This window comes from Scyliorhinus torazame, chromosome 5 (assembly GCF_047496885.1).
Source record: "Scyliorhinus torazame isolate Kashiwa2021f chromosome 5, sScyTor2.1, whole genome shotgun sequence".
Classification (NCBI taxonomy): domain Eukaryota; kingdom Metazoa; phylum Chordata; class Chondrichthyes; order Carcharhiniformes; family Scyliorhinidae; genus Scyliorhinus; species Scyliorhinus torazame.
In genome coordinates this window covers 291,879,002-291,905,197 of record NC_092711.1, presented here as the reverse complement: position 1 = coordinate 291,905,197, position 26,196 = coordinate 291,879,002, and positions in this window count along the sequence as shown.

The window sequence follows — 26,196 nt, the reverse complement described above, 5'->3', positions numbered from 1 at the left end:
TGGCCTCGCAGGGCTGAGCATCAGAAGCTCGCGACAGTTCCTGCTCGCCACCACACTTTGAAACTTTTCCTAAAATTGCACCCTTTGTGTCATCCTCACCACTTGCCTTCCCACCTATTTTGTATCACCTGCAAGCTTGGCAGTAATACATTAACTTCCCTCACCCATGTTACTAATATGTATTGTGAATTATTGTGGCCCCAACATTGATCCCTGTGGCACTCCACTAGTTACAGGTTGCCATCCTGAAAATGCTCCTCTTATCGCAACTTGGACTTCTATCAGTTATCCAATCCTCTATCCGTGCTAATATGCTACCCCCAACACCATGGGTTCTTATCTTTTTAGTAGCCTTCTGTGAGGTATCGCATTAAATGATTTTTGAAAACCCAAGTAAATTACGTCTACTGGTTCACCTTCATCTACCCTGCTCATTACCACCTCAAAGAATTCTCATAAATTGGTCAGGCATAATTTCCCCTTCATGAAGCCATTTTGACTCTGCAGATTCTGTTGTGTATTTCTAAATACTCTGCTATTACCGATTCCAACTGCATTGAATAAACCAGCATGATTTTCATTAAATGAGATTCTCTGAGGATCACAAAAAGCAGATGCGTGGAGGCATCCAGTGGGATTCTGAAGTCTTCAAAGGATAAAACTGTACGTGTGGCTTGAACCAATTTAATGACATTTGCCATGTGTTTCACTTGGTTTATATATCCTACACCTGTATGTGAGTTCCAGTGGTCTGCTGTGTTGAGACCTTTAACAAGGTTATTAAATTGCTCTATTATTATGTAACCACAATGCAAAGGGGATTAATGTGACATTACCATCTGTGTTCTATTAAGTGCAAAGGTATGATTATATTGGCTTTTCAGTGAACTATTTTTACATACCATTTGACGTTAGTTTTACCATTGCCAGCTACACTTACATGCATCATTAAGCATCGATAGCTCAGGCATTCTCATGACACACAACCCCCCAAAAAAACCTGAATCTAGATGTTATGCTTGTGGAACTCAAATGGAGCTTCAAAAAACAAACTTCAAAATAAATTTTCTGCAATTCAGCCATCATTTGTCAAGTTGTCTCTTTTGTGTGCACAGAGGTAATTATGAGTGAAATATTTACCTTATACTTTAAGTGAATGTAGTCTGAAACATTATGGTCAACACAAAACCAAATAGCTGCAGCAATAAGTGCAATTAATCTTGGATCCTATTTTGTTAACCATGCATATTTAGCAAGACAAGGGCACTTTAGATGCATTGGTTTAGTGTATGTCCCTTACATAATAGAACATATATGCCGAACTCTGAAATGAATGATTTGTTTAACAAAGGGGTGTTTAAAGGCATCTGCTAGTGGTGATAACTCTCCCAATTGCTTTTCCATTGCAATCATCCCATTCATTTTTGGGGGGAGTGTTGGGGGGTGGTAAATTGGATATGGGAAGCAATTTACTGACTGGTACTTTATTCTGCAAACGCATTATTTCATAGATTGCAATAGGTGTATGTAATAACCCTCACAAGACCCACGGGGATGACCCGTTCGACCTCCTCATGGGCTGGGGCTCATAGCATCACCTCTGAAAAGCCGGGCCGGATTGGGAGCACCATGATCGGCAGCCCCAGTTGGGACCTTTGTGCTGTACGCCGCATTGCCGCCTTTTCTTTTGGCTGAAAACAAACTGCTGTTTTGATTTACCTTCTCGGGTCTCCTGAGCTTTATAGTGTAAATGTGAAAATTTAAATTTTAATATATTATTATGTGTCTGTATGGCCTAACAGAAGGAATTGCAGCAGTAAAATTATAATTGTCGCTGTGCCCACATAAATTTCTTCAGAAACCTTTGTTTAGTGTAATACTCTATTGCAGCAACTTGGTGACGTTAATTGAGCAACTTAAATCAATTCTGCCTTGTAAAATATATCTTTACAACAAGGGAAGAATTTCCCTGACATTGCTGCTAAAATATGCAATTCATCAGTATTTTTTCATTACACAGCTTGCATGTGGGAAGTTGCTCTATTACAAAGAGCAAAGAAACCCTGCAGCATAGCTGCTACTTTTGAAGTAAACCTTTTAAAAATGGTTTGAAAATTTCTCTTTCGAGGTTTCCAGCATCTGCAGAATTTTGCTTTTAATAATTTGGGTAGCATTTAACACCTCGGATCAATTCTGCCATACTTGGAGAAAGATTCATACCATCTTGGTGCTGTTGCTGAACAATTCACGGTGTGGTGCAGCTTTGGTCCGCCTTGGAGTGGCCTGCATGCTGGTGCTCTGGGAAATGTTGTAGCTTCCATATTCATTGTCAGTAAAAGCTAGAACATACTGCAGAGCTTCAAACATGTGTTATGTGTTGGGTGTTCTGGATCACATACAGGTCACCAACACTTGAAGTAGTGCAATACTATTTTATTAAAAGGTTAACTATTTAAACATACTTGAACTGTGGGTAAATACGATACCAGCTTTAACTAAAGACCTTTGCCTTGTCCTAACCAGTCGATGTACTCAGCACATGGTGAATGTCTGTGTTACAGGCTGTGAGCTCTGTGCTCCGAGCTAGCTGCTACTCGAATGAGCGGGAACTCTGATGCCCCCTGTCTTTATAGTGCGTGTGCTCTCACTGGTGATTGGCTGCGGTGTTGTGTATGTTGATTGGTCCCACTGTGTGTCCATCAGTGTATGTCTGCACCATGATATACTGGTGTATATTATGACATCCCCCCTTTTATATAAAAAAATGTGCCTGCGTGACAATAAATAGTGTGTGGTGAATGTTCCTGACTACGTGTGTGCAAAATATTTACAGGACTATGTACATAAAACTAAGCTATTTACATGGGAAGGTGTCTGGTGCAGAAAAAAACAGTGTGTCACACAAATAACGAGCTGAACACTATATACAAACCACTTGAACGATTAAACGGAAGAACAGAACAGACCAGAGAATCCATTAGTGCAAAATTCACAAATTAAGTCTCTGAGGTGGGCGACGAATTCTGGTTGACCGCCTCAAGGGTGGGTCAGGAGCCACTTGCTGAGGAGCGGGCTGGACTGCGTCAGAGTGAGGAGGATGCAGAGTAACCGGAATCTCTGCATAGTCCAGGTCAGGGACAACAGGAGGGCGTGGCACTGGCGGAGGATCACGTAGCGAGCACGGAACGAGACGAAGGGCACGCCGATTACGGCGCAGAATGGAACCATCCGGTAGACGAACCAGGAACGAGCAGGGAGCCACCTGCCGAAGAACCACAGCAGTTGCAGACCAGCCACCATCTGGAAGATGGATGCGGACGTTGTCATCTGGAGCCAGAGCAGGGAGATCAGCTGCACGGGCGTCATGAGCCGCCTTGTGCTGTGCACGAGACAGTTGCATTCGTTGAAGGAGTGGAACGTGGTCGAGGTCTGGGACGTGAATGGACGGCACCGTCGTCCTCACGGTGTGACCCATGAGCAGCTGGGTGGCGACAGGCCAGTGGACAGTGGGGCCGAGCGATAGGCCAGCAGGGCGAGGTAGAAGTTGGATCCCGCATCGGCAGCCTTGCAGAGGAGCCATTTGACTATGTGGACGCCCTTCTCCGCTTTGCCATTGGATTGGGGATACAGGGGACTGGATGTCACATGCACAAAGTTGTACCTGCTGGCAAAGTTGGACCATTCCTGGCTTGCGAAGCAGGGGCCATTGTCCGACATCACAGTGAGTGGGATGCCGTGTCGAGCAAAGGTGTCCTTACAGGCACGGATGACTGCAGACGATGTGATGTCGTGCAAACATACCACCTATGGGTAGTTTGAAAAATAGTCTACAATCAGAACATAGTCCCTGCCCAGCGCGTGGAACAGGTCGATGCCGACCTTGGACCAAGGGGACGTGACCAATTTATGGGGCTGTAGGGTCTCACGTGGTTGGGCCGGCTGGAACCGCTGACAGGTGGGGCAGTTGAGCACTGTGTTGGCGATGTCATCATCAATGCCGGGCCAGTACACTGCCTCTCGGGCCCATCGGCGGCACTTCTCCACGCCAAGATGGCCCTCGTGTAGTTGTTCCAAGACGAGCTGGCACATGCTGTGTGGGATAACAATGCGGTCCAGCTTCAGGAGGACACCATCGACGACTGCCAGATCATCTCTGATATTGTAGAACTGCAGGCATTGGCCCTTGAGCCACCCGTCTGCTAGGTGGCGCATGACACGCTGTAGCAGGGGGTCAGCCGCAGTCTTGCGGCGAATTTGGACGAGGCGTTCTTCCGTGGCTGGTAGATTGGAGGCCACGAAGGCCACATGGGCGTCAACCTGGCAGACGAATCCCACTGGGTCACATGGGGTGTTGACTGCCCTGGAGAGAGCGTCGGCTATGATCAGGTCTTTACCCGGGGTGTATACCAGCTGGAAGTCGTATCGCCGGAGTTTGAGCAGAATGCGCTGGAGACGAGGCGTCATGTCGTTCAAGTCAGGGCAGCACGGTAGCATTGTGGATAGCGCAATTGCTTCACAGCTCCAGGGTCCCAGGTTCGATTCCGGCTTGGGTCACTGTCTGTGCGGAGTCTGCACGTTCTCCCGTGTCTGCGTGGGTTTCCTCCGGGTGCTCCGGTTTCCTCCCACAGTCCAAAGATGTGCAGGTTAGGTGGATTGGCCGTGATAAATTGCCCTTAGTGTCCAAAATTGCCCTTAGTGTTGGGTGGGGTTACTGGGTTATGGGGATAGGGTGGAGATGTTGACCTTGGGTAGGGTGCTCTTTCCAAGAGCCGGTGCAGACTCGATGGGCCGAATGGCATCCTTCTGCACTGTAAATTCTATGATAATCTATGATAATCTAAGTCTTTTTGTATTATATTGACCAGCAGGCGATGGTCGGTCTCGATGGTGAATTGGGGAAGGTCGTACACATAATCATGAAATTTGACGACACCGGTCAACAGGCCCCCCTTTTCTATCTGCGCGTAGCGCTGTTCCGTGGGGTCATGGCACGTGACGCATATGCAACGGTGGGGTCTCATCGCGTTGCAGGAGCACTGCCCCAATGCCAGATTGGCTGGCATCGGTCGAAATTTTTGTCTCTTTCGCTGGATCAAAAAAGGTACATACCGGGGCCGTGGTGAGTTTGGTTTTAAGTTCTCTCCATTCGCGCCCGTGGGCAGGAAGCCATTGGAAGTCTGTTGTCTTCCTGACCAGGTTCCTGAGAGCTGTGGTATGAGAGGCGAGGTTAGGGATGAACTTCCCTAGGAAGTTGACCATGCCCAGAAATGGGAGGACCGCCTTCTTGTCCTCTGGCTTTTTCATGGCTGTGATGGCAGCTACCTTGTCTGCATCCGGCCGCACACCCAACTGGGAGATGTGGTCCCCTAGGAACTTGAGTTCCGTCTGGCCGAAGGAGCATTTGGCTCTGTTGAGGCGTAGGCCCTGCTCCCGTATGCGTTTGAACACGGGCTGGAGGCGACTGACATGCTCCTGAGGGGTGGTGGACCAAATGATTATGTCGTCAACATAGATGCGAACACCTTCAATGCCTTCCATCATTTGTTCCATGATCCTGTGGAATACTTCTGACGCCGATATGATCCCAAACGGTATCCTGTTGTAACAATATCTGCCAAAAGGGGTGTTAAAGGTACAAAGTTTCCTGCTGGATCTGTCTACTTGAATTTGCCAGAATCCTTTCGAGGCGTCAAGTTTGGTGAAGAGCTTGGCCCGAGCCATCTCGCATGTGATCACTTCGCGCTTGGGGATTGGGTAATGCTCCCTCATTATGTTGCGATTCAGATCCTTTGGATCAATGCAGATTCTGAGCTCGCCATGGAACTGACCCAGTCGGTTGGTTCCGTAACTCTGGAGATCACTCCTTGGTCTTGGAGGTCCTCCAGCTGCTGCTTGAGGCGGTCCTTGAGGGGTGCTGGGACTCTGCGAGGTGCATGCATCACAGGCGTGGCGTTCTGTTTGAGTATGATCTTGTACGTATATGGGAGCGTGCCCATGCCTTCGAAGACGTCGCGGTGCTGGTCGATGATGGCGTTGAGTTGCGCCCTGAAGTCAGCAACCTGGGAGGCAGACGTGTCATCAGGCGAGAGAGAGTGAACTCTTTGAACGAGGTTTAGCAATTTGTACGCCTGTGCGCCAAACAGAGAGTCCGTCGAGGAGCCACAATCTCAAAAGGAAGGATGGCTTTTCGTGACTTGTGCGTCACTTCGAGTTGGCATGAGCCGGTAGCAGGAATGATGTTGCCATTGTAGTCCAATAGCTGGCAGACCGATGGGAGAATGGTTGGTTTGACACAAAGGCTTTGGAAAGCAGACCACGCCATGAGATTGGCGGAGGCACCAGTGTCCAGGCGGAATCGTATTTGGGACCGGTTGACCGTCAGGGTGGCACACCACTCATCGTCTGGATTGATGCTGTATACCGACAGCGGCTGGTGTCTTTGCTTCGGGGACAGCCTGTTTTTCGTTACGACACCGACTCGAAAAGGCGCCTTCGGGTCCTCGGTGTCACTGCTCTGTGGGAGGTCCGGCTCAGACTCGGTGACCGTGGGTTAAATTGCCCGAACATTCCTGTGAGGCTGGCTGAAGCGATGGGAGTTGGCAGGCTGAGCTGCTCGATAGCAGGCAGCATAGTGGCCAAGTCTTCCACATCATAGGCATTGTCGAGATTTTGCGGGGCATTGCCGCTTTAAATGAGCGGAGCCACAGTTGCCGCACGTCGTGACATCAGCACGTTCGCTGCGCCACCGTGCATACGCGGTGCGGTCCTGTATGGTGCACGCCTGCGCATTACATTCCTCCATATCGCCGTCCCCTCGTTTGGTGTGTACAAGCGCGGGAGTCCGCGAAAAGCGCGCAAAATGGCTGCCCTCATCCAGGCTGAGGACCTGGAGGTGCTCAATCACTTGGATCCGTTCCGCCTCGTGGGGACCTTGCCGTGCCGTTTCAGCCGCTTGTATATGGGAGTACCGACTGGTGGCATTTTCATGTAGAACACAGGTCTCGATGGCGGTCGCTAGGGTGAGCTGCTTTACTTCGAGGAGCTGCTGACGTAGGGGGGCCGACTGAACACCGAAAACGATCTGGTCACGTATCATGGAGTCGGAGGTGGGCCCATAGCTGCAAGATTGCGCAAGGATGTGGAGGTGCGTTAAAAAGGATTGGAAAGGTTCGTCCTTACCCTGCAAACGCTGCTGGAACATGTAGCGTTCGAAACTTTCATTCACCTCTATGCTGCAGTGAGTGTCAAATTTGAACCGTTTTGAACTTTGTCTTGTCTTCGTCATCTGCAAAGGTGAGAGAGTTGAAAATGTGGATGGCATGGTCCCCGGCCCTGGAGAGGAGAAGAGCAATCTTTCTGGTGTCCGAGGCGCCCTCCCTGTCCGTGGCTTCGAGGTAGAGCTGGAAGCGCTGTTTGAAAATCTTCCAGTTGGCCCGAGGTTGCCGGCGATGCGGAGCGGCGACGGCGGGCTGATGTTGACCATGTTGCAGGATGACAGAATGCTGGTGGAAGGCAGATCACTTGCAGGTAGGTCTAAGAAGTGCTAGTATGCAACCACTCCTGGTAACATTATGTGTTGTGTGTTCTGGATCACATACAGGTCACCAACACTTGAAGTAGTGCAACACTATTTTATTAAAAGGTTAACTATTTAAACATACTTGAACTGTGGGTAAATACGATACCAGCTTTAACTAAAGACCTTTGCCTTGTCCTAACCAGTCGATGTGCTCAGCACATGGTGAATGTCTGTGTTGCAGGCTGTGAGCTCTGTCCTCCTAGCTAGCTGCTACTTGAATGAGCGGGAACTCTGATGCCCCCTGTCTTTATAGTGCGTGTGCTCTCACTAGTGATTGGCTGCGGTGTTGTGTATGTTGATTGGTCCCACTGTGTGTCCATCAGTGTGTATCTGCACCATGATATACTGGTGTATATTATGACAATGTGGTTCCCATTCATTAGACAATTTAGTAAATAGCATGTAGCTGTTAGTCATACAAACATTTCCAGGTCAGAGGGAAACAGTCAGGAAATTTCCTGCACTTAACCATGCGAGAATAGTTACACCAATATTGATACAATGCTGACAGCAGATCCATTTGTTGCAGGACACAAAGTATCAATTTTAACTTGAGATACAAGGGGATTGGTGTGGCGTTAAACTACTCACTTTGGGAAGAAAACATCATTCAGGACTCCTACTTTCTTCTGGGAATTGAGATACAGATGTCAGATGAGGACAGGATTGTGTTTGGCCTGAGGGTAAAGTGTTTGAGGACTGTCGGCACCTCTGGAACCATACTCTAAGTCCATACATCCAGGGCAGAAGGAAGAAAACACATTAAAATATAAACAGGGAAAAATATTGGGTAAGCTTCGTTAATAATTTTACAACCCTTAAAATAGTGACCTGGAGGTTGAGGATTGAGACTATAGATGATGACCATTCAAGACCAATGTCATTTTATAGATTGCCATTATGTAGTGGCCCCCATCCAGTTCCAGTTATAGAACATTCCCAACGAGTAAAAACAAAATGTCAACAACAACATTATTGGGAAAAGAAATGGAATCTTTCCCAGTAAGTAGAATGATTGTGCATCTAGTTTTGCATGGATTGGCAAGTCAATCCATGGTTTGCACTGTATGGGCGGACAGGAGCACAGTGGTTAGCGCTGTCGCTTCACAGCGCCAGGGTCCCAGGTTCGATTCCCAGCTTGGGTCACTGTCTGTGTGGAGTCTGCATGTTCTCCCTGTGTCTGCGTGGGTTTCCTCCGGGTTCTCCGGTTTCCTCCTACAAGTCGCGAAAGACGTGCTGTTAGGTAAATTGGACATTCGGATTTCTCCCTCGGTGTACCCCAACAGGCGCCGGAGTGTGGTGACTAGGGGATTTTCACAGTAACTGCATTGTAGTGTTAATGTAAGTCTACTTGTCACAATAAAGATTATTATTATCAAAGGGTTTTGCTCATTAATTTTATTCGGTGTTTTAGAATTACTCACATGCACACACCAATAAAATACCTTTTGTAATTGGTCAGTGAATGATCAGAATCCTGGGGCAGGGTTAACAGTTTAACACCAAGGCTAGTTCTAGCTTTCCTGTAAGCTTGTATCCTGGATTTCTGGTTGTGAAGTTTTGGTTGCCAGAGGTATGCTCTGGAGTGCATTTTAATTTCCTCTTCTGGGTACGAAAAAGGTGAGGGTTGGCTTCTCTGAAGCTGGATAACAGATGTTATTTTGTTTAATACTATTTATCTTGGGAGGTAGGTAACCAAGGATATGGTTCAATGGATGATCCTTTGGGATCCACCTTTTCCCTTTTTTGTTTGCAATGATTTATCACTTTACTAAATGCACAAAGGGATGCATTGTAAGAGGGGCTTTTTGTTGGACCCTGATTTTAACCCAAGCAGGAGTCTCTGTGTTGTACTGAGTGGGCTAGAAGTAAAAGTTATTACTTATGCAATTGATCACCATTTTGGTTTATCAGTAACTACTTTAAAAAAAAACTTTAATGTAAAGCACGTAAATAACCTTTCCAGAAGGAATTTCCAAAAGCATTCGATAAGATGCCACATAAATGCTACTACACAGGATAAGCAGTTCCCCAACCGGAAACCATGGCTCAATCTGAGATTGACTCCCTTCTGAAGGAAAGGTCTGAGGCGTTCAAGTCAGGGGACCCTGACCTATACAAGAAATCCAGGTACGACCTCCGCAAAGCCACTCGAGATGCCAAGAGAGAATATCAGACCAAGCTAGAGTCACAGACTAGCGTTACAGACTCTCGGCGGTTGTGGCAAGGCCTAAATAACGGGTTACAAAGCGAAGCCGAGCAGTATCTCCAGCAGCAGCGCACCCCTCCCCGATGAACTCAATGTATTCTATGCTCGGTTCGAGCAGGAAACCAACGATCCGCTGTCGAGTGCCCCAGCAGCCCATAACACACCCATACCCACCATCACAGCTTCCGAAGTCAGATTGGCTTCCCTGAAAGTTAACCCTCAGAAGGGGACGGTTCCAGACGGGATCCCTGGTTGTGCACTCAGAGCCTGCGCGGACCAGCTGGCAGATGTGTTCGCAGACATATTTAACGTGTCCCTACTCCGCTCCGAGGTTCCCACCTGCATCAAGAAGACCACCATTATACCGGTGCCAAAGGAGAACCAGGCAATGTGCCTCAATGACTACTGTCCGGTGGCCCTGACTTCAGTCAGAATGACGTGCTTCAAGAGGTTGGTCATAAAGTGCATCACCGCCATACTCCAAGAACACCTTGATCCACTGCAATTCGCATATCGACGCAACCGGTCCACAGCAGACACCATCTTCCTGGCCTTACACTCATCCCTAGAGCATCTCAACAGCAAGGACTTCTACATCACACTCCTATTTATTGACTACAGCTCCACCTTCAATACCATAATCCCAGCCAAGCTCATGTCAAAGCTCCAAAACCTAGGACTTGGCTCCTCACTCTGCAACTGGTTCCTCGACTTTCTAACCCTCAGTAAGAATAAACAACAAGACCTCCTCCACAATAGTCCTCAATACTGGGGTCCCGCAAGGCTGCATACCTAGTCCCGTACTATACTCCGTGTACACACATGACTGCGTGGCAAAATTTGGTTCCAACTACATCTACAAGTTTGCTGATGATACGACCATAGTGGGCCGGATCTCGAATAACGACGAGTCAGAAAACAGGAGGGAGATAGAGAACCTAGTGGAGTGGTGCAGCGACAATAATCTCTCCCTCAATGCCAGCAAAACTAAAGAGCTGGTCATCGACTTCAGAAAGCAAAGTACTGTACACACCCCTGTCAGCATCAACAGGGCCGAGGTGGAGATGGTTAGCAGTTTCAAATTCCTAGGGGTACACATCTCCAAAAATCTGTCCTGGTCCACCCACGTCGACGCTACCACCAAGAAAGCACAACAGCGCCTATACTTCCTCAGGAAACTAAGGAAATTTGGCGTGTCTGCATTAACTCTTACTAACTTTTACAGATGCACCATAGAAAGCATCCTACCTGGCTGCATCACAGCCTGGAAGGCAACTGCTCGGCCCAAGACCGCAAGTGACTTCAGCGAGTCGTGAACACAGCCCAGTCCATCACACAAACCTGCCTCCCATCCGTTGACTCCATCTACACCTCCCGCTGCCTGGGGAAAGCGGGCAGCATAATCAAAGACTCCTCCCACCTACTCACGCTTCCAACTTCTTCCATCGGGCAGGAGATACAAAAGTCTGAGAACACGCACGAACAGACTCAAAAACAGCTTCTTCTCCGCTGTTGCCAGACTTTCTAAACGACCCTCTTATGGACTGACCTGATTCACACTATACCCCTGTATGCTTCATCCGATGCCGGCGTTATGTAGTTACATTGTGTACTTTGTGTTGCCCTATTATGTATTTTCTTTTATTTCCTTTTCTTTTCATGTATTTAATGATCTGTTGAGCTGCTCGCAGAAAAATACTTTTCACTGTACCTCGGTACACGTGACAATAAACAAATCCAATGCAAAGAGTTCCTGGTGTTGGAGGTGATATTAGTGTGGATAGCGGATTGGCTAACTACCAGGAAACAAAGGGCAGAATTTCCAGTCCCCCACCCACTGCAGTGGTGGGGTGAGGGGGGGGGGGGGGGGGGGGAGCAACAAGTGGCAGGAGCTGACAAATCAGGTTCCCGCCAGCATAAAAGGATGACAGAAACTTGTGCTTCCGCTTGCTAAGGTGAGGTCGCCATTCCCAGTGGCCAGTGAAACAGACTGCATCCAATTAATGGAATACAGATGAAGGCCCCACTTGGAATCACCCCCACCCCCTTCCCCACCCCTCCGCTGTCCGATTATCTGCGCCGCCAACCGGAAATCACGCCAGACTAGAACATGTTTGGTTAATGTCAGCACTTATCTGAAGCAGCTCACGGAGATCTGAAGGGATGATGGAGGCTTTCAGAAACTAGGCCCTGGAGTACTTGTAGCACTGGCCGTGTGGAGCACCAACCGCATGGATCTCCTCTGCGCAGGAGGAGTACCTCCAAGCTGCAGGTGGTCGGCTGCAGGAGGCACTGTCTTTTTTTGGGGGGGCTGCACGTGATGGTCTTTGCTGGGGGTGGGAGGTGGGGATTAGGTGGGGAGGAGAGGAATGAACAGGTAGGGGCGAGTATGACATCTTGGAGCGGAGTGGGGGAGGTTGGGGTTGATGCACGATCAATTGTACAAAGACTCAGGTTGGATACAACTGTGGCTTTATTGCAGTAAGATGGGTGGCCTCCCACAGCAGCTGGCAAAATGGCTGCTGAATAGAGGACACGCATATTTATACTCCTCCTACTGGGCGGAGCCAGCAGGCAGGGGCTACCGGCGAACCTGTAGTACAGGTCCTACCTTACATCACCTAATACAGGTGTAACAGTGGTTTACCACAGGGGTGGCAGGGGATAGGGCTTTAAACTAAATACTCGGGGGTGGGGTTCGGTTGTATGGAAAATTAAAAAATATAACTTAAAGGAGAAGGTAGGAGTGCAGGTTAATGATGAGGACTTTAAACTAGTTAAGGGGTGGAGGGCTCAGGAGAGGTTAGTAATAATAATAATTGCTTCTCTTCACAAGTAGGCTTTAATGGTGTTACTGTGAAAAGCCCCGAGTAGTTTCCAGAACAAGTAATACATGAGAGGGTACGGAAAGTGGCAGGAATCTAACTTCAGGCACAGCAGATAAGCAGACAGCTATGAGCCAGACTGAGGGTGTTGTACCGAAATGCGCGCAATATACGGAACAAGGTAAATGAGCTTGTAGTGCACATTGAAATTGGCCAGTACGATGTTGTGGGCATCACAGAGATGTGGCTGCAGGGGGATCAGGGCTGGGATCTAAATATCCAAGGATATGTGTCCTGTTGAAAGCAGATGGTCACAAGGGGTGGGGTTGCATTGTTAGTAAGAAATGAAATGAAATCGATAGCAAGAAACGATATGGGGTGGGGAGGCATAACTATCTGTGTGGGTAGAATTGGGGAATCGCAAAGGAAAAAAGATCCTGATAGGCATTATGTACAGGCTTCCTAGGGGATGTGGGGCAGGAAATAATTCAGGAGATAGAGAAGGCATATAAGAAAAGCAATATTACAATAATCATGGGCGACTTCAATATGCAGGTGGACTGGGAAAATCAGGTTGGTAGTGGTCCCAAGGAAAGGAATTTGTGTAATGTCTATGAGATGGTTTTTGGAGCAGAGCCTACTAGGGAACAAGCAATTCTGGATTTGGTGATGTGTAATGAGGCAGGCTTGATTAGGGAACTTAAGGGGAAGGAACCCTTAGGGGGCAGTGACACAATATGATAGAATTTACACCGCAGTTTGTGAGGGAGAAGCTGGAATCAGATGTAACGATATTACAATTAAATAAGAGTAACTACAAAGACATGAGGGAGGAGCTGGCCAGAGTTGATTGGAAAAGGAGCCTAGCAGGGAAGACAGTGGAACAGCAATGGCAGGGTTTTTTGGGGGTTATTCGAAAGGCACAAGAGAAATTCATCCGAAAGAGGAGGAAACATGCTAAGGGGAGAACGAGGCATCCCTGGTTGATGAGGATATCAAAGACAGCATAAAAGCAAAAGAAAAAACATACAAGGCAGCGAGGATTAGGCTGAAGCTAGAGGATTGGGAAGCCTTTAAAAGCACGGAGAAGAAACGACAACAAACTTGGTAAATACAGTAACAGAGAGCAAGGAAAATACGGGCGAAAGACGGGACGAACGGCCGAAGCGGAGGTGAACGCGCGACAACGACAGCGAAAACCGTCCGGGAGAAGCAAGTAACAACACCAACACCAGATCCATTCTCGTATTGCCCTGTCTGTATTGGGCATAACTAATGTAATTGTTTCTCTGGCACCCAAATTTATATGTACCTCCCTAGTTTCCGCCCCCCTACTTATTGTTAAAAATAATATTGCTAACTGTACAGAATTGCTGTTGTTGAGCTAGTGCACAATATCTTACCAGTTTTTGGTTTTTTTTTTCTTCTCTTCTATATATACATATTTTATTCTGTGTACATAACTGTAAATATACTTTGTTCAAAAACTGAATAAAAAACATTGATAAAAAAAAGCGAGCAGAGGACATCTAGAAATAAGGGGGGAGAAGATGAAATATGAGTATACGCTAGCTAATAATACATAGCAGATTGCAAGATTTTTTTAATATGTAAAAGGTAGGAGTGAGGCAAGAATGGACCATTGGAAAATGAGGCTAATGGGTAACAAAGAAATGACAGAGGAACTGAATAGTTACTCTGCATCAGTATTCATGGTGGAAGACACCAAAGACTTACCAGAATTTCAAGAGAGTCAGAGGGCAGAGGTGTTGGGGAAATTGAAGGTGGACATATCATCCGGACTGGATGGTCTACACCCCAGGGTTATAAAAGACATAGCTGAGGAGATTGTGGGGGTATTAGTGGTGATCTTTCACGAATTATTGGGGTCAGGGAGGTTCCCAGAAGCCTGGGAAATGGCTAATGTAACACCCCTCTTTAAGAAGGCAGAAACCCACGCCGACATGGGGAGAATGTGCAGACTCCACAGACTATAAACCAAGCTGGGAATCAAACCCAGTGCTAACTACTGTGCCACAGTAGCTCTTCTGGCTTTTGGTAAGTTGGGATACATTGGGTGTGTTCAAATATGAGAATTCTGAATGTGCCCAGGTTTCCGAACAAAGAAATAGCACAGAATTAGATGGTGGAGATGGTGGATAATGATGGGGGTTGCAAATGTTTTCTTAAAGAATCAAACACACCAAAGATCTTTGTGTGAATACAGGAAATGTATACATGGGGACAGGCAGGAGAATCCCCGCGACCGATGCGAATCGCACCACGCCGCCCCGACGCCATTGGCACTGGCGTGGTTGGTGCAGCACTTGTCGGGGCCGCTCTATGCGCCCCCCCCGATTCTCGGCCCGAGCAGCCGTCGTAAAAAACCCGAGTCCCACCAGCCATCGTTCACAACTGCTCTCAGCCGACAGGACCTCGGTGTGGAAGGGTCCGGGGGCGGCCTGTGGAGGGGGAGGGGGGGGTCCGAACCTGGGGGAGGGGCCTCCGATGTGGCCTGCGATCGAGGCCCACCAAATCAGCGGGCCGGCCTCTCTGGCTGGGGGCCTCCTTTCTTCCGCGCCGGCCCCTGTAGCCCTGCGCCATGTTGCATCGGGGCCGGCTTGGCGAAGGGAGCCACTGCGCATGCGCTCGTTGGCGCCGATGCCACTGCGCATGCGCGCGTTGGCGCAGGTGCCACTGCACATGCGCGGACCCCGCGATGCCCAGTTCACGCCAGGATCAGCAGCTCGAGCGTCGTGGATCGCTCCAGTGCCGTGCTGCCCCCTTTTAGGGGCCAGAATTGCTGATCCTGGGGCCGTGTTGACGCCGTCGAGAAACGCGATGGCGTTTCCGATGGCGCCACCACTTAGCCTCAGGATCACAGAATCGCGCCCATGTCTCCTACATTAAGGGTAAAGCTGAGAGACAGCCATATTGAATAGAATTTTCCAAGAATGACCTGAGTACGTTCTCCCCCATGGACGAGTAGTTATTGCGTTTCTGAGAAGTCACTAAAAATCATATAACACACAGAAATAAGGGCTAACTAATGACATAGCATAAGTATGATAACCTAGTGGTTATCTAACTGGCCTAGAAGATCATTAGCTAAAATTCCTACGTGTCAAGATGCACAAGTGAATTCAATAAAACCTGTTCATTTTTCCGCAGATACGAATAATGCCCCAAAATACAATGATTTGCTGCATTAATCCAACCTACTCACTAATGTCTTTCAGGGAAAGGAATCGGCCATCTCTACCAGGTTGGCATAGAACCATATTACACGGTTGACCCATAATACCCTCAGGGTAGAATAGGGAAGGGTAATAAAAACTGGCCCACATCCCAAACAAAATAAATAAATGTCTTGCTTTAATACATTTCAAATGACCATATATACCAATCTGGATCAAATCTACTTGTTAGATAACAAGCAGCTGTCATTTTGAACTGAAAGAAGTCTTAAATCTGGGACTATTACCAGAAATAAATGTCTTGATCCCTTCTGTGGCACAACAATCTAAACCCTTACCAACATTACCAGATGGGAAGAGCAGTTTATTTGCTGTATAGAGAACATGGTTGAGAGGCTTTGGGGAATGCACAAATGCCAGCAAATTGCTCTCCATGTATCTCTATGGAGCCCCAGCTGTGCAGTAAGATCATCTTTGTTGGAGTAAATTAGTAATTGTAATGAAGGAGTAACTGTTCAATGAGGATTGGATTCTATCAGGACCTTATGGTTATCAGAAACCATCATGCCCCGTGCTACCCTGTTCATTTGTGGGGCCCAATAATAATACAGAATTGCAGTTGGGGAGGCTTAATGTTCTGTCTTTTAGGGCAACTTGAGTCTCTTAAATCTAATGCTTGGCTATTTGCCACTCCACACATATGTGGATGGTTTTGTCAAGATCTGCGAAAGAAAACTCTTCTGGGGCCATCTGGGCAGATTGAAGATGCATATCATTGAATTTTCAGTTCAGCTCACACTTCAAAACTCATGTGAAGAGAAATTTGTCCATTTTATATATTGTACAATTCGTTTAAGACAACTGTTGTACCTTTACACTAAAAGGACAAAAGAAATAGACTGCAGATGCACGTGGGTTAAAAGCAACATTAATAGAGGTTTATTTCATAGGTCTTCACTGTACCAAGGCTGGTACTGACTAAGGACAAACATCTGCGAAGTAGCAAATGAAGTCACACATGTCACGTGACTCCATTCTTAAAGAGACATTGCACACAAATACAATAACCCACACACCATAACAACAACTACCAATCAAGGTAACATCTAACATCAGGATATAACCCTGTGTAAGCCAAGTGCACCTAGGCAGATGTTTGCACGTACCTGTGAGTGCTCCTATGGGTCAGCTGAGGTGGAAGAAGGTTGCATCTGGAGTGGTGCCCCAGATTCTGCAGAGTGCTAAAGGGTACACTTGGCCCTCCGTGTCCACCTGAGGAGTCGTCCTCCCTGCTCACTTGACCACGGCTCCAGGTGTGTCACCTCCCTGTTGCCCAGCCTTCCAGAGCTCATGGAAGTGGCGGCGAAATGCAGGTTCAGTATCCATAGAACAGTGCATTGGATCTGGCTCATAACTGTTGCAATCCTTCAATGGAGGATGCCATGGGTAAACACACTGGAGTTGGGCTGCATGTCCATGCATAGGTGCACATTGCCTCCAGATGTTCTGCCAGATGTTCGCACACTTCATGCCGCAGCTCCAACATCTGCTGCCTTGTGGATGACTCCAGGGGTGCATCAGCAGCCTAAAGCTGAGCATCACCCTGGCTCCCAAATTCCTCCAAGTGGGACTGATTTCAGCTGTCACTGCCTCTCAATTGCTTGCGGACATCTGTGCCATACTCTTCAGAGTGTGACCCTCAGCACGAACCACATGCTGTTACCCACTGACTGGGCTGAAGGAGGGTCCGGGCAGGGATGATTGATGGTGCACACTCAGAGGTCTTCTCCTTTTTAAGAGGATAGGGGGACTGTCTCTCAGGGTCGGTAGCTGCCTGCTCTTGTGTGTGATCTGCAAGAGAGAAGATTGAGGAGAACGCAACTGTTATCAACACATCATCTGAAGCTCTACCTAAGCAATGGTGCATCACAACAACAATGCTTTGTCCTCTCCAAGGTGAATCTTACCTCGACCTATTAAGCTACTCATACTTTGGGGCTCTGCACCCATTTCAACATCTGCAATAGCCAGGCCTGCCTCCATTTCAACTAGCTCCAGTACATCATCTTCCATAGGAGTCAGGATAGCCCTGTACGGAGGACTCTGGACCTGGATCTCTCCTGGGCAATATAAGCTCTCTCCCCTTGCAAACAGATAGTTAAGTGGGACTTTCCGCGTCCTCCTGCGGTGTGTTTCATGGCAGCGTTTATAGCCCGCCATTGGCTAACGGTGAGATCTGATCCTGTCGCTGTCCCCTTCTATGCAACCCCCCCCCCCCTTTCGCTCAGCTTGGAAACCTGCGGTGGGAGTTCGCTGTAGGCGGGACCTGAAGATCCCGCCGGTGAGAATGGTCGGAAAATTCTTGCCATATTGTTAGTCACCCGTCAAAGAATTTTTGGCAGTCTGTCTACACAACATGGTACCACAGATATGTTTACTGTATGCGGATAATCGGCACTGACTGTGCAGGAGCCACCTCTGTCTGTGTGGTGTCCTGCACAGAGATAGATGCAGCTTACAGTCAATGCTGAGGTCTCTGCAACTTAATTGCCAGTGTGCACGCCCCCTACTCCTATATCCTATTCACTTTCCAATCACATTTAAGGATTCCAGCTTACTTTTATGCACCGTACTCACTTTGCCAGAATGCTTCTTCTTCGGCAATCATTTGTGAGCGAGTGACAGTTTATTAGGGGCTGGGGGCACTGTGGGGGGGTGGTCCGGGATGCGCAAGCCGGCCAAAGGGGGGGCACTATCTCGCGGGCCGGGTCAGCGACAGTGACAGTGACTGTCTACCGAAAAAATTCCATGTCACTGTTCATGGGTTCTTGCATGGATGAACCTGATCCTGGAGCTGCATCTTCGACCACACACGTGGCTGGTGTTTCCAGAAGGTGGGATTGGCATTCCTTTTTCAGGCCTCCTTTTGCCGTCAGGTGTTCACGAACAATTGAAATGAAATGAAATGAAAATCGCTTATTGTCACAAGTAGGCTTCAAATGAAGTTACTGTGGAAAGCCCCTAGTCGCCACATTCCAGCGCCTGTTCAGGGAGGCTGGTACGGGAACTGAACCGTGCTGTTGGCCTGCCTTGGTCTGCTTTAAAAGCCACCTATTTAGCCCTGTGCTAAACCAGCCCCAATTGTTTCCCTTCAATCAGGAGGTTCCTCCAAGTAAGTGTCTTCTAAGCAAGGATCTCCCAGGCATTGACATCTATGTTGCATTTCTTGAGGTAAGTCTTCCGGGTGTCTTTGAAGCATTTCCTTTGCCCTCCTCTTGAATGGAAGCGTTCCTTGAGCTGAGCGAAGAAGATTTGCTTTGGCAGTCGGGACTCTGACATCCTAAACACTTGGCCGGCCGCGCGGAATTGGTTTTGGATGATCATGCCTCAATGCTGGTGACTCCTTCAAGGACAGTGATGTTAGAACGCCTGTCTCCCAGCTATGCGGAAAGTCCGTCTCTGACAGCGTTGATGATACGTCTCCATGGCCTTATGGTGGCGTCTGTATGTAGTCCAAGATTTTGAGCTGTATGGAATAGTTGGGAGGATGACTGCCTTGTACACGAGGATCTTGGAGTCAGCATGAATGTTGCGGTCTTCAAAGACTCTTATCTTTAGCGAGTGAAGAAGGCGCTCACGGATTGGAAATTATATTGGATTGCCGCATCAATGTCAGCCTTAGATGAGAGATATATCCTCGGGTATGGGAAATGTTCCACATTTGGTCGGGTTTCTCCATTGATCTTGATGGGGGGGGGGGAAGGATCAGGGGCTGGATTCTTCGATTCTTGGGCTATGTCCCCATGCCGACGTTTTACGCAAGAAGAAATGGCTTAAAATGGCCACCGATTCCGCCTTTTGCTGGGGGCTAGCACGCCGGCAGCGTAGAGTACCCCACTCTAACTGCCCATACAGCCCGGAGAATTGCCGGGTCCATGGCCGCGCATGCGCATGGTGGCGGCCTGCAGTGACCACTCCGTGCTCCATGGCCGCTCGCTGACCCGGCCCGCGAGATAGTGCCCCCCCCTTTGGCCGGCTTGCGCATCCCGGACCACCCCCCCACAGTGCCCCCAGCCCCTAATAAAGTCGCACCCTGACTGTGGTGGCGCTGGTCTGAGTCCACAGCCGCAAGGCCGAGTTCCCAACAGAAGAGTCCGCACGCGACTGACGCCGTCGGGAACTCGGCTGGTCGTGGCGGTGCATCGGGGGGGGGGGGCGAGCCTCAGGCAATGTCCTGAGGCCGTCGATACGTGGCGCAGCCTACTCGCAGAGTACGCCGCTTTGGAGGGGGGGACATCGTAAATGCGGCGCCACCCCCGATTTGGTCAAGAACTTTGGTTCTCCGGCCGATCGCCAAACGCGATTTCGGCGTCGGCGACCAGAGAATCCAGCCCCAGATCTTTTCCTGGGGAGTGGTTTAGGGTGAAAAGGTGCAGCCAAGGCTGTACGAGGCGATAGGTTTATGGGGGAATGGTGGGGAGTGTGCGGAAGTAGGGGGCAATGTCAGCGGAAGGTGTGGGACAATTTCCGAGGAAGGGGGGTTGAGAGTTTCCATGGAACCGGGGTGGGGGGGGGGGGCGTGGGGGGGGGGGGGGGGAAGTGTTCTCGAGAGCAGAGATGGTGATACCGATGTTGGGCCCCTCGGGAAGAGAACTCAGGGTCCTGGTGATAGGAGGGAACAGTTATAGTCAGAGGGGGTAGTGGAATCTGGTAAGGTGGCAGGTCCATTGTGAGAGTCTGGGTCACATAGGGGAACAAATCAGGTAGCTCAAATAAAGCGAGGGGGTAGGTTCAGGGTGGTCATGGAGATGATAATGTGTGTTGGCTTTGTGTGTTGGGGGTGGGGGAGGTATGTGGAGTTGGATCGTGATAGGGTCCAGGATAATGGGGAATGATTCAAGGGTGACAGAGGGGCAAGGAATGGTAATACTGGCTGGGTCTATGGTGATGGGGTGAAGTTGGTGGGTAACAGGGGGAAGATAGAAAGTTGGGGAGCGAGTTTGAAAGATGATGCGCAACATCTTTTCAAACTGACCTTAACCACGTTAGTCAGTCAGTGAGATCCCTTGAGGTGGGAGGAAGGTCTTTTTAGGTGGTTGGAGTTCAAGGTGGCCTGATAACAATGGCCTAAGAATACTTCAGGTAACTGGATAAGAACCATGCTCAGTTGTCTTCTCCTCTCTATGGTGAAGCCCACACAGCAAACAGATTTGTTCCTGACTCATAGAATTTACAGTGCAGAAGGAGGCCATTTGGCCCATCAAGTCTGCACCGGCTCTTGGAAAGAGCACCCTACCCAAGGTCCACACCTCCACCCTATCCCCATAACCCAGTAACCCCACCCAACACTAAGGGCAATTTTGGACACTATGGGCAATTTATCATGGCCAATCCACCTAACCTGCACATCTTTGGACTGTGGGAGGAAACCGGAGAACCCGGAGGAAACCCACGCACACACGGGGAGGATGTGCAGACTCCGCACAGACAGTGACCCAAGCCGGGAATCGAACCTGGGACCCTGGAGCTGTGAAGCATTTGTGCTATCCACAATGCTACCGTGCTGCCCTCATAGGTCTCATAACATCGAAATCCCAAGATGAGATGAGCTGCTGTTCATTTTGTGCCATTTGCCATCTGTAACGGTCAGAGGCAGGGTTGAAGGGAGAGAGTGAGGTGGACGCCTCCAAGCTGGTGAAAGGCAGCCAACTCGCGACTCCAAGCACCCATTCTCCTGGGTCAATGGTCATGGCAGACAAGAGCTCATGTAGTAAAGGTTTCTACACTGCCAAGGCAATGGTCTCACTGTAGAGTTTCTAGGGTAGTGGAGGCAGGTGGAAGAGTATCTGCTTGAGGCTTCTTGCTGTGATGATTACTCCCCGGGCGAGGTTCCAAATTTGTAACCCTCTATCCATTCTATGGGAAAGGTCTTGTCCCGAGTCCCAACTTTTTAAATTCTGGATTCAATACCCACAAATTGTTACGCCCCCGAGGGAGGAGGGATGAACTGACTCCCCTTCTTTATTCAACCCACTCAGGAGGCAGCTGACCATTAGCCACCAGTGGGATCTTGCTGTTCTGACTACAGTGTTTTACATGGCTCGCTCATCCCGCCGCGGGGAAAGCCATGACAGTGGTTGACTTTGACGGGACCAGAAAGTCCCGCTGGGGGAGGGCGAAGGCCATAAAATCCTCCCTTTGATACACCCAACACTGGTCCATACTGACCAAGTTCACAGTTGTTTTTTAATCCCAGTGAGGCACGATCAATTTGACTGGAGATGAAATTGAATCCAAACTGAGGCTTTATTAGTATCCGATGTGTGGCCTCCCACAGCAGCTGGCGAAATGGCTGCGAGCTGGAGGCCACGCATATTTATAACCCGGCTCCTGGGCAGAGCTAGCATGCAGGGGCCCAGGTGAACCTGTAGTGCAGGTTCTACCGTACAACCCTCAATATAAGAACACAGTGGTTTACCACATTCACCCCCTGTTAAAATTGAGTCTGGCGGGGGTGGTGGAGAATATACAATTAGCAATCTTTAATATTTACAGAGCAGTAAAAGAAATGTGGTCATCCGGTGGGCCGGTCAGAGGTCCAGCCAGTCCCTTCATCAACGTGGGTGGGCAGGGTGAGGACGGGCGGTCCTGGGGGGGGTGATGGGGGCGGCGGGGAAGGGGAGGGTGACGCGGGGGCGATGGGGGTGGTGTGGGGGTGGAACCTGCTGGTGCCAGGTCCCTGAGGGAGACAGTATTCTGGCGGCCGTCGGGGAATGCCATGTAGGCGTACTGTGGGTTTGCGTGGAGCTGGTGCACCCTTTCCACCTTGTGGAGCGGCACATGTTTACGGAGAAGCACAGTTCCCGGAGCTGTGAGCCACGTTGGGAGCGATACCCCATATGTGGACTTCCTGGGGAAGGCAAAAAGGCGTTCATGCGGTGTACTGTTAGTAGCAGTGCAGAGTAATGAGTGAATGGAATGTAATGCATCAGGGAGGACCTCTTGCCAGCGGGAGGCCGGGAGATTTCAGGACCGTAGGGCCAGCTGGACGGCCCTCCATACCGTCCCATTCTCCCTTTCTACCTTTCCGTTTCCCCGGGGGTTGTAGCTCATTGTTCTGCTGGAGGCTATACCCCTGCTGAGCAGGAACTGACGTAGCTCATCACTCATGAATGAGGATCCCCTGTCACTGTGGATGTAGGCGGGAAAGCCGAACAGAGTGAACAGATAGAATTAAGGGCCTTAATGACGGTGGCAGACGTCACGTCGGGGCATGGGGTGGCAAAGGGAAAATGGGAGTATTCATCGATCACACTGAGGAAATATGTGTGTCGATCGGAGGAGGGGAGGGGGCCTTTGAAATCCACGCTGAGGGGCTTAAAGGGGCGGGAGGCCTTCACCAGGTGCGCACGGTCTGGCCGGTAGAAGTGCGTCTTGCACTCCGCACAGACCTGGCAGTCCTTGGTGATCATCCTTACTTCCTCGACGGAGTAGGGCAAATTTTGTGCCGTAATGAAGTGGTACAACCGTGTAACTCCTGGGTGACAAAGGCTGTCGTGCAGGGCCCGGAGTCGGTCTACCTGTGCGCTGGCACATGTACCTCGGGATAGGGCATCTGGGGGCTCGTTGAGTTTGCCAGGGCGATACTTAATCTCGTAATTATAGGTGGAAGAGCTCGATTCTCCACCGCAAGATTTTATCATTTTTGATCTTGCCCCGCTGTGTGTTGTTGAACATGAAGGCTACCGACCGTTGGTCAGTGAGGAGAGTGAATCTCCTGCTGGCCAGGTAATGCCTCCAAGTCGCACAGCCTCAACGATAGCCTGGGCCTCCTTTTCGACAGATGAGTGCCGAATGTCCGAGGCATGGAGGGTGCCGGAAAAGAATGCCACATGCCTGCCTGCCTGGTTGAGGGTGGCGGCAAGGGCGACGTCTGATGCGTCGCTTTCTACTTGGAAAGGAAGTGTTTCGTCTACAGCGTGCATTCCAGCTTTGGCAATATCAGCTCTGATCCGGGCGAAGCCTGTTGGGCCTCGGCCGTCAGGGGGAAATGAGTGGACTGTATGCGTGGGCGGGTCTTGTCCTTATAGTTTGGGACCCACTGTGCGCAATACGAGAAGAACCCCAGGCAGTGTTTGAGGGCCTTGGGGAAGTGGGGGAGGGGGAGCTCCATGAGGGGGCGCATGCGGTCGGGATCGGGCCCCAGAACTCCGTTCTGGACTACGTAGCCGAGGATGGCTAAGTGGTTTGTACGGAACACACACTTCTCCTTGTTATACATGAGGTTGAGAAGAGTGGCGGTGCGGAGAAATTTAGCGAGGTTGGCGTCGTGGTCCTGCTGATCATGGCCGCAGATGGTCACATTGTCTAGGTACGGAAACGTGGCACGCAAGCCGTACCGGTCGACCATTCGGTCCATCTCCTTTGGAAGACCGAAACCCCATTGGTGACGCCGAAGGGGACCCTATGGAAGTGATATAGCCGGCCGTCTGCCTCGAAGGCGGTGTATGGCCGGTCCGATTTACGGATGGGGAGCTGATGGTAAGCGGATTTCAGCTCCACCGTTGCGAAGACCCGGTAGTGTTCAATCTGGTTAACCATGAGTGGGAGGGGGTACACGTCGAGCTGCATGTACTGGCTGTAGTCCACGACCATTCGGTTTTTCTCCCCAGACTTAACCACTACCACTTGAGCTCTCCAGGGGCTGTTGCTGGCCTCACTCCCGAAGCAACCGTTGGACCTCGGACCCCATGAAGGCTTTATCCTGGGTGCTGTACCGTCTGCTCCTGGTGGCGACGGGTTTGCAATCTGGAGTTAGATTGACAAAGAGGGAATGAGGATCGACCTTTAGGGTCGCAAGGCCGCACACAGTGAGGGGTGGTAAGGGTCTGCCGAATTTAAGGGTCAGGCTCTGGAGGTTGCACTGAAAATCCAGGCCAAGGATAAATGCAGCGCAGAGGTTAGGGAGGACGTAGAGGTGAAAACCATGGAACTCTACACGTTGGACTGTGAGCGTGACCGTGCAGTACCACCGGATCGCTATACGATGGGATCCGGAGGCCAGGGAGATACTTTGATTGGTAGGGTGTACCTTATGGGAGCAGCGCCTTACCGTATTCGGGTGTACAAAGCTCTCGGTGCTCCCGGAGTCCCATAGGCAGGAGGTCACATGGCCGTTGACTTTCACACTGGTGGATGCGTTGGTCAGCGTATGTGGTCGGGACTGGTCGATTGCCATGGATGCGAGCCATGGTTGATCGTCGGGTAGTGAGGCGGCCGTTGAGTTGGGGTCCTGAAACGCCATTGGTATCCATGTGCTGCGGGGTGGACAAGATGGCAGTGCACGGATGTCCTGGGGATTACAAAATGGCGGCACCCATGGAATGCACGTTGCGGGGTGGAGCAAGATGGCGGCACCCATGAAACGCACGTGTTGTGCGGGAGAGAAGATGGCGGCGCCCATTGCTCGCACATGGCCTGGGGAGTGGAGGAGGATAGCGGCGCCCATTGTCCGTGACCGGGGGGGAGGGGTGGGGGCGACCGCGGCCGCTGAGTGGGCCTGGCACACCGCTGCTTAGTGGCCCTTCTTCCCGCAGGCCTTACAAAGGGCAGCGCGGGCCGAGCAGCGTTGGTGGGGGTGTCTTTGCTGCCGCAAAAATAGCATCGGGGCCCCCCCGGAGATCACTGGCTGGCGCGTAGCGCAGGCGTATTGGGTGGGTAGCGCCCCCGCTGGGGCGGCTGCCTGTGGGGCCCATGAAGCATAGGAGGAGTGGGCCACGCGGTTGGGGGCAAAGGACTGGACATTGCGCAGGGCGACCGTCATGGAAAGCGCTAGTATTTTAGTCTCTGCGAGGTCGCGCGTGGCCCCTTATAGGAGCCGCAGCCTGATAATATCACACCCAATCCCAGTTACAAAAGCGTCCCTCATAAGGAGATCTGAGTGCTCCTTAGCTGTAACGTCCTGGCAGTCACAGTCCCGCACTAGTGGGATCAGGGCCCTCCAGAAGTCCTCGATTGACTCACTAGGTAGTTGAGTACGCGTTGCGAGCGCGCGTCTGGCGAAGAGCGTGTTCGTCTTCTGCTAATAATTTTCTTTGAGTCGAGTCATGGCATCAGCGTAATTGGGCGCATCCTGGATCAGCGGGAAGACTTTGGAGCTGAGTCTGGAGGAAATTTTTGAATCTTCTGAGCCTCTGGAACAGGGGTCGGCACTGCGTTGAGATACGCTTCAAAACAAACTAGCCAGTGCTGGAAGTCCTTTCTGGCGTCGCTTGCGTGTGGATCCAGCTGCAGGCGATCTGGTTTAATCCGGAGGTCCATCTTCTGAATCAGATACTAATAAATTGAGGCACGATCAATTTGACTGGAGACAAAGTTGAATCCAAA